We start from the raw sequence: 13,477 nt of genomic DNA on the forward strand, positions 1-13,477 counted from the left end.
CACTGACATTGGTCTTGGAAAGGACCCAATCATTCAATCAGACTTCACTATTATATGAAAAATGAAAAACAAAACTGAAGTCCTATTGTATTAAGATTCAGGAAGTACTGCAGGGAACATGAACTTGTTTTGATCTTCCTTCCCAGCTGTTTATTATGGTAAACCTCACACCAACTAAAAGATGCCTTTATTTTGGTGCCAAAACAATATGAAATTCATGCACAAGTTTTTCCCAATATGCGTTCACATATTTTAAAAAAACTGTATGCATGATTTTTAAAATTTTTGTACCAAATAAACTTCCAATGTCATTTTGCATGAATTTGTTAAAGTAACCTCATATCAGATTGAGCAAAACACAAAGCAACCATTTTCCACCCAACATACAAAGTCATTCCAAGGATTATAGGCACTAACTTCTTTTTTAAACTTTTATTTAATAAATATAAATTTCAAAAGTACAACTTTTGGATTATAGTGACTTTTTTCCCCATAACCTCCCTATCACCCGCAACCATCGCATCTACCACTCCCTCTCCCATCCCATTCTCCATCATGATTCATTTTCAATTAACTTTATATACAGAAGATCTATTTAGTATTTACTAAATAAAGATTTCAATAGTTTGTACCCATGCAGACACACAAAGTATAGAGTACTGTTTTAGTAGTAGTTTTACCATTAATTCACATAGCACAACACATTAAGCACAGAGATTCTACATGGGGACTAAGTGCACAGTGACTCCTGTTGTTGATTTACCAATTGACAATCTTATTTATGATGTCAGTAATCACCCGAGGCTCTTGTCATGAGCTGCCAAGGCTATGGAAGCCTCTTAAGTTCACCAACTCCAACATTATTTAGACAAGGCCATAGTCAAAGCAGAAGTTCTCTCCTCCCTTCAGAGAAAGGTACCTCCTTCTTCGATGGCCTGTTCTTTCTACTGGGATCTCACTCACAGAGATCTTTCATTTAGGTCATTTTTTTTTTCTTTGCCACAGAACCTTGGCTTTCCATGCCTGAAATACTCTCATGGGATTTTTAGCCAGGTCTGAATGCCTTAAGGGCTGATGCTGAGGCAAGAGTGCTGTTTAGGAGATCTGCCATTCTATGAGTCTGCTGTGTATCCCCCTTCCTTTGTTGGATCATTCTCTCTCTTTTTTATTCTATCAGTTAGTATTAGCAGACACTAGTCTTATTTATGTGATCCCATTGACACTTAAACATATAATTATGATTAATTATGAACTAAAACTGATCACTTTGACTAGTGAGATAGCATTGGTACATGCCATCTTGATGGGATTAAATTGGAATCCCCTGGCACGTTTCTAACTCTACCATTAGGGGCGAGTCCGAGTGAACATGTGCTGAACTGTACATCTCCTCCCTCTCTTATTCCAACTCTTATTTTTAACAGGGATCACTTTTCAGTTAAATTTAAATGCCTAAGAATAATTGTATGTTAATTATAGATTTCAACCAATGGTATTAAGTAGAACAGAAAGTATGTACTCTATAGAATATTATACAGCAGTAAAAAATGAAATCCAGTCATTTGCAACAAAATGGAGGAATCTGGAAAATATCTTGCTGAGCGAAATGTTAGTCCCAAAGGAACAAATATCATATGTTCTTCCTGATCGGTGATAACTAACAAAGCACCTAAAAGGAAACCTGTTGAAGTGAAATGGGCACTATGAGAAACAATGAGTTGATCTGCCCTTGTCCTGACTGTTGAGGAACAACTTGCTATTTTATTCCTTTTAGTATTTTTTGGTTCTACTTAATACCATTGAATGGTGCTAACTTCTACCAAGCACTCAAATGTTCCAAGTGATCATTCTAAAAGATTTTAGAGTTGTTATTTTAAGACAATTTTGGTTCCTAATGCTACAAAGTTAAAAGATTTTTGCAAAGATGAAGAAAAAGCAGCACACTTCTTATAACTCTGAAGCAACTTTCCATTTGTTTCTTGAACAACCAAGAACAGCATTTCCATAGCAGAAAACACCTCTGTTCCTTGATCATTTTTGCTCATATTTTAGTCTTTAAAGATAGGCAACTGGGATGATGTGATAAGGAGGTGTTTTTCTATATCCACTTCCCTGAAAAAAGAATCTATGATTACCTGAATGAATGCAGCTCTTCTATCCACTCACAACTAATCCTCTCCTTAAATCCTAACTCTGAGTATCACCACATTAAATGTCAAAGTTTTTATTATTGGATTTCTATTCCTAGCTCACAGCAAGGAATGAGACCCTGAAAGCATGGTTCACTAGAGCAATTGCTTTGATGCTTCCAGGGAAGGAGTGGTAATAGGCAAAGTGGAACAGAGGAATGAGTTAGAGTAAGAAAAGAAAGGTTTTGAGCTAACGTATATGGAGTTAAAAGAGAAATAGAGGGGCCAGTGCTGTTGTGTAGCAGATAAAGCTTCCACTGCGGTGGGGCATCCCATATGGACACCTTTTCAAGTCCCAGCTGCTCCATTTCCGATCCAGCTCACTGCTGTGGCCTGGGAAAGCAGTAGAAGATGGCCCAAGTCCTTGGGCCCCTGCACCCACATGGGAGAATTGTAAGAAGCTCCTGCTGGCTCCTGGCTTCCAATAGGTGCAGTTCCTGGCCATTGCAGCCATCTGGGAAGTGAACTAGAGGATGGAACCCCCCTCTCTCTCTCTTCTCTTCTCTCCTTTCTCTTTTCTCCTTTCTCTTCTCTCTCTCTCTCTCTTCCGTGTGTGTGTGTGTGTGCACGCCTGTCTCTGTAACTCTGTCTTTCAAATAAATAAATAAATCTTTAAAAAAAAAAAAGAGAGAGAGAAATAGAGTGGAAACAATCTATCTCCGTGTATTATTTATACACTGGACAGATCTTGAGGGTGGATGCCCTACGGTAAAATCAGGTAAGATCTGTTATTAGAGGAAAATCTGTGTTCATTAAGAGTAATGCTATGCAGTGATAAAACACAGATATGGGTCAAGTGAAGTTAAATCATTAGAGAATTCTATACCTGAAATACTGAACACCAAAAAGCTTGGGCATTATATGTCTAAAAGGGTCCTTGCAGTATCTTTTCCCCATGATGCCTCTCAAAATTGTTATAAACAAATCTTCCTGTAAAAACAGAATGGGGTGTCTAGCGCAGTGAAAACCCACCCTCAGAGATGGTTATCTCCACTCCCGTCTGAATCTGCTGACACAGGTAGCTTTGTAATGTAAGGGAGAAAAAAATCAACGTTCATCATTACAATATTTGAGTTGCTCTTACCAAATTCACTTTATGCATCAGGGAGGAATCAATGTTATGTACATGGTTATGTTCAAGAAAGGCATTGCATTTCATTATTTCTATGCATCTCCAGAGAAAGTTAAACTTAAATAAAGCTGTCTAAGCTCCCACAAGGCAATGCATCAATTTTCAAGGTCTTAAACAATGGACAAAGGTTGTTTCTAAGGAGAGCAGCTAAGGTACTCATAGCTTGAACAATAGACAATAAGTTATATCCAAGGAATGCAGCTAATGCACCCTTCCCCTCAAAATAATATATTTCCCTATATAAAAACTCTGAGCCGATAAAAGGAAAATTACCTCTAACCTTAAATACATACCTTGTTACAAAACCACTGTCCTAAAATAACAATAACTTTCAGAACTTAAAAGTAAATGATAACACACTATGGCAGACCATAGTTTTTCTCTCTCCGAGGTTCTTAATTAAATGTATTGCCTGGCAAGCTTCCTACTGAGTGCCAAACAAAATATACATTTTACAAATGATTGTACATCATGCCAAGCTTCCAGACTAAGCTACAATTACTGAAACTATGATAAATTTTTAACAATCTCGGCCTGAAATGTGCTATGTCATGAAGGCTTTTAAATTGGGAAATACATTCAAAGGTTGTTTGCTGCCTTCATTTTCATAATGGGTTCTCAGGATTTCTTGTCAGCAAACTGTGTCTTAAATCACTGAATTGAATCCTACAGAGAAAGAGACCCAGAGGAAGAAGGAGTTGAGATAGGAAACATTTAAATGAAACCTGAGGCCAGACACTTTTAATAAACAGTGGTTAAAATAATCTATTTCCCTCAAAGGAGGGCAGATCATGTTATAAAGTGGCAGGCCTGCCAAATGACAACTACGTGATGTAATGTATATGTGAAAATAGCCGTTCCACCGTGTATATATATTTCAAAATATCATGTGGTAAATGAAAAATATTTAGCAAATTATTTGTCAAATTTTTAAAATATTTTGGTTTTAAAGGTTTATTCATTTACTGAAAGAGTTGTAGAAAGAAATAAAGAGAGACAGAGAGAGGGAGCAAAGAGGTCTTCCATCCACTGGTTCACTCCCCATATAGCTTTCAGGACCAGGGCTAGGCCAGACCAAAGCCAGGAGCTTCTTCCAGGTCTCCTACATGGGTGCAGTTGCCCAAGCACTCGGGCCATCTTCAGCTGCTTTTTAGACATAGTTATATTTATTTATTGATAATATTCAAATTTTATACTCTAAAGAGTACATGAAATGCATATGGACTCAGAAAATACATTTCACCTGGATCCCTGTCCTATTCCTTACCAGCCAGGCCATCTTCAGTAAATGACTGCTATTTGAATTTATTTTCTCTTCATTAAAAAAAAAAAAAAATTAGGGAGTAGGTATTTAGCCTAATCGTTAAAGAAACCCGTGTTCCACATTCAAATACCTGGGTTTGATTCCTGGCTCCAGCTTCTAATTTCAGCTTCCTGCTATTATAAACCCTGGCAGGCAGCAGTGATGGATTAAGTAATTGGGTTCCTACCACCTTTATGGGAGAACAGTGTTGAGCTCCCAGCTCCTAACTCTACCCCAAGCCCAGCTCTCATCATATTGTATTTGGAGAGTGAACCTGCAGTTGGAAGATCTCTTGTCCATTTATCCTTTTTTCTCTGTCTTTCTGCCTCTCAAATAAAAAAATTTGAAAAATGATTATGATATTTTTATAATGTTATCAAATCTAGCATTTACAAGTTTACACAGTGTTTGGTACATGGTAGCTGCTCATCACAACATTAATTTTCTCTTTTCTTTGTATTTTTACTAATGATATTTTGTCAAACTTCATCTTTTGGATTTTTAATTTAAATATTATCATAGTTGCCAGGGAATATCAATGGAAAAGATTACATTGAGTTACTTACTATACTTGCCAACAGTATTACTATGTACAGATTTGTCCATTCATAATATCACTTAACTAAGGAAAAACATAAAATACATACACACATAAACTCGAGGTATGTGTGTGTGTGTTTATGTACTTGTTCTTATTTTTCAGGGTTGTTCTTTAACTTCTTTTACAGAGTTTATTTACATTTAGTGATAGATCTTAGTGGTAGTAAAACTTCCTAGGATTAAGGATTTAGCTCTACAAGGTGTACTATCAGAATTCCCTTTCTTTTAATACCATAATAGATACAAAAGAAAAAAAGGTAATTATCATGGAAGTGACCAGAAATGATAGGATGAAGAGAGGCATCAGACTCAAGCAAGGACACAATGTTCCTCTAATATGCAAATATGAAACTTTAATTAGGCAACCTTCTCCCTCTAAATATTACTTTTTCTTATAAAGTACCATCTCAAGTTCTCAGGCCCCTATAAAATTCCTTATAAAACTGGCTATTAAGTAATCTGCTAACAATCACCTTGAGTAATTAATATTCTAAGAAACCTTTGCGAATTAAGTCTGAAAAACAATTGTTGTTCCATTAAAGAGTGAAAATAGCCTCCTGAGCATTGTATAAGCTCTTCGTGGTCCATACTATTCAGAGCAGCCTAACTTCTTTTTATTTATTTATTTATTTATTTATTTATATTTAATTTTTTGACAGGCAGAGTGGACAGTGAGAGAGAGGAGAGAGAGAAAGGTCTTCCTTTGCCGTTGGTTCACCCTCCAATGGCTGCCGCGGCCGGCGCACCGCGCTGATCCGATGGCAGGAGCCAGGTACTTATCCTGGTCTCCCATGGGGTGCAGGGCCCAAGGACTTGGGCCATCCTCCACTGCACTCCCTGGCCACAGCAGAGAGCTGGCCTGGAAGAGGGGCATCCAGGACAGAATCCGGCGCCCCGACCTGGAGGGACTAGAACCCTGTGTGCCGGTGACGCAAGGTGGAGGATTAGCCTAATGAGCCGTGATGCCGGCAGAGCATCCTAACTTCAATAACAAGATCAAAAAGTCTTCTTGATTTAACACAATACTGTTTGTTCCTCTCTCATATCTTATCCAAGATAAGCTGTGATACGGCAAGTATACCACATAGTCAGTTAAGGACGTGAGCACCTTCTAAATACAAGAATTCCTCTCCGCTAAGTCTCAGAGCACATTCTGAATCCATTGTGTCTAGACATCTAACACTGGAAAAATGCGAATAGAGCCTTTCTTTCATAGGAGGGTTGGGAAAGGAATTGAAAAACATCACTCCAACCCACATTCCAGAATTCAGACACACAGTCACGTGGCTACAAAAAAGCCTGGGAAATGTATTATATCTAAGCTGAGTAAAAAAAAAAAAAAAAAAAAAATAGAAATTAGAGTTTTGTGAATCTCTCCTGAATATATTCCCAGAGGTTTTAAAAACCTTTTATAGTTTTAATTTTAGCAACAAAGGAAATTTTGATGTTGCCAGGTAGAAGGGGAAAGTTGGGAAAGCATCAAGGCCCTTTACCAGTACAGTTGAAATTATGAGGCATATACTCTGCTGGGCACAAGACCAGTTATATTTCTTATTTTGAAATGGTCACAATGTAGATGGCCTATTTTCAAAAACAAAAATTACAAAAGATTTATTCTTTGAATGATAATAATAGCCTGTCATGCTTAATATTGTGTTTGTTTATGAAATGAGGAGAGGCTTAGAGTTATTTTTTGAGGATCATTCTGGAAGAATAATTTTACTTATTGTTACTGATGCTGTGTGTGTGTGTGTGTGTGTGGTGTGTGTGTGTGCGCACACAGGGAGTAGAGATTCCCTTTCTCAAATATACAAATTAGTTTTCTAAAAAGATCTGACCTATAAATCTCTCTTTTTCTTTATGCTTTCAGTCCTCAACTTCCTCTAATTTACACTTCACCTGTTAGTTTCACATCAAATTCTGGACTGTAGAATTGAGGGGAGTATTTAATGGAGGGCCAAATATATATATATATATATATATACACACACACACACTCACACATATACGCACACACACACACACACATATATACACACACATTAAATACATAGTGAAAACAAAAGTAGGATTAGAATTAAAATTCAGAATCTGTTTAGCAAAATTTGGGCAAAATAGAGGTCAGTTAGACAGATGTTTCTATTTTTGTTTTTAATAAAACAGACGGTTTACTCCAGCTCTTTCCAAGAATGCAGATTTTACTACAACTCTACGTAATTTCCTACAGAAAGCATATTTAATAAGAAACTTTATTGTATAGTTATTATATTCCCGGCACTGTTACAATTGCTTAATGTTCTTTCTCAATTCTTATATCCGTCCCTGATGTATAAACAGTTTTATTCAACACAAATTTAAAAGTTGTCATTCGCATCATGGGTACTCTAATTATGCACATCACATTTTGTGCTGCCTCAGATGCCGACTGGGCTACTAAAATCTATTGTCTTTGCCTTTGAATTGTGGAAGCTGACAGTTCCTTATGTTTTCTTCAAGGTAAATCAATACAGGACAGTTTAAATTGATTAATAAGGAGTCAAATCATTATTACTTTTGGAGGCAGTTAAAGCTGAATCACATGGTGAAAATATCATCTTAGGTTTTCTGTAAGTATGCATTTTTATGCACTGGAATTCAATGTATACTTCTCAATACTGCCCACATTTTGCTAAACAGATTCTTAATTTTAATTCTAATCCTACCTTTGTTTTCACTATGTATTTAATGTGTGTGTGTATATGTGTGTATAGCAAAAATCTTTCATATAGTGCAAAGAAATAATCAAGAACAAGAGATCCCCAGACATTTTTCCGAGTGCAGTCCTACTGAAGCATCATTCTCTATCTACCTGAAAGGGTTATAAATGAAATACCCCTTCTTTGGTTCAATTTCTTTTATCAGCAATCTGACATTTATCTTTGTCTTTCCCTTTTCATCTGTCCTATTTGGGTATGAAAGTAGACACATCTAGGGAAAAAAGCCGCAATCTTTTTCTTTCCCAATTGGACTTCTGGTTCATGGAGACATGTAGTCTAGTTGTGGGGGACCAAGATTGACCATCAGATGTTTTCTAGAACTAACTACGAAGTCACCGTGAACCTTAGAATTGCTGAAAATAGTGATTTTTAGGTAGAAATTTTTTTCTACTGACCTCAGCCATTATTAGGAAATATATATATATATATATATATAAATATATATATATACAGTCACTCTCCGATGCCTAGGAAATTTCTAAAGGGAAAACTAAAAGTTGGTAGTTGTATTTATCCTGGTTCTTACTGCACCCTCTAAAAATCCTAACTGTTATCAATTGTTCTCCTAAACCTTAGCAGGACCCTTCTATTTGTTTTCAATCGCTGCTATAACAAAACACTACAAAGTCGGTGGCTTAAATAACACTCATATATTACATTACATTTCTGGAGGTTAGAAGTCAGAAACAAGTTTCACTGAGCTAATGTCAAAGTGTCAGTGGGGCTGGTTCCATTTGGAGGTTCTGGGGAGAGAACCCATTCCACTGACTTATGCCTGTGGTGGCTGCCTGCATTTCTTATGTTTCCTTCATTTGTCTTCTAAGCACATCATGGTAATTGCTGCTGCTGTCATCACATCAGTGTTTTCTTGCTCCCTCTCGTTGGGACCCTTATGTTATCATCAGACTTACTCAGCTAATCCGAGATAATATCTCCGTCTTCATGTAGTTACATATGCAAAGTCCCTTTTGCCATATAAGATAATAGGCATGGGTTCTGGAAATTAGGAGATGGATATCTTGGAGGGCCATTATTCGGCCTACCACAATCCTCAAGCATTACCACCAAGTAGTCAAAGGTGGCACTTCTGATGAAGCTACTGGCTTTTGCGACGTTAGATCAAATCAGCTGGGGCAAGTTAATAGTATTCCACTAGCTGTTCTCTAATAGGTAATTCTTTTTCAACATAATGTACATTATTCCAAATGCCAGTAAAATCATAAGGTTCTTGGTTCTTAATGGATTGCTTGCTGTATGCTCCTTTACCTACAATTCACACCAAAGTGGGTAAACTGGAGAAACCTGGAGACCTGAGAAAACCTAGGAGCCATTTTATGTGCCTGGTGCTGTCCCCTTCCCCCTACATACCACATATTAATTTTTATCTGCCATTTTCTTCTCCTGATACTACACATGAAACTCACCCTAAAAGCACATCAGACTGTGGCATAGGGCAAGAAGGGAGAAGGAGTGCTGTTCTCAGGAAGATGGGGAAAGTTTTCTGGGTGACTCTTATATGTATTTACTTCCTCTCTCAGACCTAGAGGACTTGAAATCTCTAGAACATGTTTTAACAAAGCATTCAGAGACTTTATCTATTGCATTCAACATCATATTTAAAACCAATTAAGAATCTTCTTGGATGCAATTGGTTCCTGAAACTGTGAAATGTGGATAAAAATGAAAATGACAAAGAAAAAAAAAAAGAGCAGCAATTTGAATCTTTGCTCATGTATGGGAAAGATACCCCCACAGTGGTCTCTCCTCTCTCCCCAAAATAGACTGCAAGTCGTTATTTATTAACACCTTCTCAGGACATAATGAGAAATCTGTACTCGGCACCAACATTTGAAAACAGGTCTTTTCTCGCCTTCTACACATTCCTTCTCTGAGTGCACACATTAATCAAAGCCAATGTACTGTAAATACAATCACAGTCTCTGACTGTGGGAGTCCCTCTCTTTCCTGTTGGCAGTAGCCTCAGCATTAATCATGGAAACAATCTCTTGCAGAGCCTGGGCATTTTTTCTAGCCTCCCCTTAAACAATTCTAATATACTGGCTGTACTTGCTCTTGTAAAAACACGCCAAATTTTATGGGTTCAGAAAATGATCAATTTCAGTTTATGAAAATAAAATAATTCAGCTATTATTTATTTGGCATTTGAACTTCTCGAAGCCTACTAACTCACTTTTTACTCTGGTCACAGTACAATGTTATCCTAAGGTCCAGATGAAGAAATCTATAAACACGAAAGTGCCACTAACTTAAATGAAACTTATCACAGTTAGTAGATTGGGTACTGTTGCCACTAGTCGCAGGTCTTGCTGTTTCTGAGATGATGAGACCCAGAGAGCCAACTTTTGGCATGCCCCTCTCCTCTAGTCCAACTTGATACAGTGATATGGTAAAATCTACCTTTTTCAATTGGCCTATTCATAGTGACTGAGTCCTGAGACAAATTGCTTTATACAGCTTGTTTTCATGTTAATGTGCCATTATTTCTGCTTTCAATCGATTTCCATGCTTTATTGAATTGTTGTACATTGACCTTAAATTGATGTTTTTAAAATAATAGGTGATGATTTTCAAACTGAAGTAATCAGCTGTAGTCCAGACATACATCATCATCAACTTCATCATTATTATTGTTTTATTTTCTCCTTTGTCAGGCCTCATGTCCAATTATCTATTGAGACAACACTTAATGTCTCCTCATTGAGAGCAGTTGAAGTTAAATTTCAGTAATTATCCAGTGTCGTGTCCAGGTATGTCCACATTATTATTCCCTTTCTCACTTGCATGTGCTCTTGCCCTCAAAGTTTCTTGCCTTGGGATAACAGACTTGCACCATACTTAAGTACTTTAAACCTGCTTTGATAACAGATGGCTCAGTCTGAAGGATCACATGCTGGTACCAAACTGAAAGACATATAAGCTAAGCTTACATTTCCTCCTTTATTTCAGCTTTTTTTCTTTCTTCCTAGACTTTTTTGCTGTCTGTTAGAAGGTGTGGATGCTTTGGCATGGGCCCAGGAGTATGCCTTGGGTCATCATGTCAGGATGGATTAAGCCACACATCCCTCCACCCTTTTATACCAAAGATCTATTTCATTCAAGGTCTGCCAGTTCTCTCTTCCTGATCATAGGACTGAAAGTTTTGCCCAAATTCTTTTGAAGTCTTTAATGATGGGGTCCAGCATATCAAGCAAGATTAAGACAGCTGCCTTTCTCTCCTGCCTAGAACTCCCTAAATCCCAGAGTTTCTTGTTTAAAAATCTTCCTTTAAATACGAGACTCTAAACCTCCAATTAAGTTGGCTTATTTAGGAATAAAAGAATAAAGAGTGAGAAAACCAACAGCCCTGTGATGGAAAGGTTACTGCAAATAAAATACAAATTCCTCCACTGCTTTCAGGAAACAGCTAATAGAATTCAGTTTGGTGTTGTACACTCTGGTGCTGAAGAACTCTGCACCACCCTCAATGGAGAAAATGATTTTTCCCCAGAAGGCTAAAATACTTAAGAATCTTACTGTTCTATGGGATCAGCTCAGAGAAGGCTAATACGCTTACTCCAGGACCTGGCATCTCAAAGGCATCTCCTCTTTCACAATGAGATTTGGTTCTGCACAGTTTTAGGCACACAAGTGGTTTCAAGGCCTTCATTTGGCCGATACTGAAATGGCACATGTTGTACTTACAGCCTCTGTATATGTGTATTCATTTACATGTGTACTACCATGTTTGTAAATTACACATATTAAAAAATATACAGAAATATATAAAGGGATCAATAAAGATAAAAGTCTATTTTAAATATCTTTTTCATGATAATGCCATTAAAAACAATCTCAAGATACATTTCCTTAGGAAAAACCTAAAGTGATTATTGGAGGTTGTAAATACCTATTTGAAGTACTTCTCTTGATAGCTCATTGTACTGTTATAGTCCTTGTAAATTGTGATGAACGCATTGATTTGATTTTGTAGTGTGCTGGCCAACATCTCTTACAAATGAGAACTGTCAACTCTGACATCTTGTTCTTTGTTTGGACTTCCTATTTAGACATTCTCAACCTATAGTTTCTTTTCTTAAAATTTAAAAAAAAATAATTCCATAAATCAAAAATTTAGAAAAGCAGGCACACACGATTTTTTGTATTTGTTTCAATTCTCATGTTAATGTGATATTAATAAAAACAGAACAGATTCAGTGTAGTTCACATGAATTTTGCTAATGGTAAGGGTTACTGAATAAATAAAGGCCCACACAAAGCCCTTTAAGAAACTGGAGCTCCCTTCTCTGGGATATACCCTAAAGGAGAGAATCAGTGCCAATCATGTATTAAATACTGCTAAGGTACAATCCCTATGCTTTAGATAACAAATATCAATATGATTGACAATACTTTTCCACTGTTCAAATGTTCTTATAGCTCCATTTTGGAGATTAATATTTAAAAGCATAGCTCAAATGTTCTATTTTCCAGAAGAGTCTGCCTGTTGTCCAAAGCAGGAAGCAGATTTTGATCCTTCTGAAAATTCTCACCATCTTCTCTGTACTTCTCTTATACTGTCACCCCTTCCACCCTAGCATAATGTATACAGGTGTCTTAGCTGTGAGAAAGATACTAAGTTTGTTGAGGGCATGGTCCATAGATGATTCTTGCTTGGGTTTCCTAGGGCATCTGGAAGCAGGAAGAACATTGGACTTGCTTATTACAGCTCTTCCAAAATCATGAATTTCAGTATATAAATGAATGAATTCCTTTGAGTTGCAAAGTTATCTTCATAATTTTGGCTTGTAGTTATATTCTTGGCTGTAGCAGGTATTATTAAAAGATTATTGCAACACATACAGGATAAGAGATTGAAATAATGAGTTTTACTTTATTCTGAAGGTTCAAAATAAAGGTCAAATTCACAATGGAATCTTGTGTTTGAATAACTAAAATTAGACAATGAATGATTATCCTGAAATATTTTTATTCCATTTGTTTAATATGCATGCACCTTCAACATATTATAATCATCTTTAATATATCCTTTTCCATTTCTAAATTATTTCTGAACAGAAACTGTAGACAGCCATAAATATATTTATGTACTGCTCCTTACTTTAGAATCTGCATTTTAGAGAAGGAAACATTATGCTAGTTAGAGAACAACTAAAAAGCAGTTTATTCCTGTGAGTACAGATGTTGTACTAAATTCATCAAGAACTATTTTTAGGATTTTTAACAGACCAGCAAAGAACTAAAGGGGAAAGGAGAACTCAAATTTAAAACCAGAAAACATGGTTATTAATAACAGTTTTAAAAAAAACATCCAAGGAACAAAAGAGTAGCTTATTTTAATCATGGTCATTATTTCTAGAAACATGGAAAATACTTCAAAGGCTGAGAACTGTAGGTTGCATTCTGTATTCTGAGAATCAAGCTTGGGTACCCTTTATAGCAGCCAGTTTTCCACGCACTCAGATGGCTCTCAAGTGTC

General features: G+C 36.6%; 1 protein-coding gene across 4 annotated transcripts in view; it reads right to left on the reverse strand.

Annotated features, from left to right (window-relative positions):
• The window catches only part of CTNNA3 (catenin alpha 3), a 1,675,875-nt gene that overhangs the window by 67,563 nt on the left and 1,594,835 nt on the right, over positions 1-13,477 (reverse strand). The gene's annotated exons all lie outside the window — the stretch shown is intronic.

Source organism: Oryctolagus cuniculus, chromosome 15 (genome assembly GCF_964237555.1).
Source record: "Oryctolagus cuniculus chromosome 15, mOryCun1.1, whole genome shotgun sequence".
NCBI lineage: Eukaryota > Metazoa > Chordata > Mammalia > Lagomorpha > Leporidae > Oryctolagus > Oryctolagus cuniculus.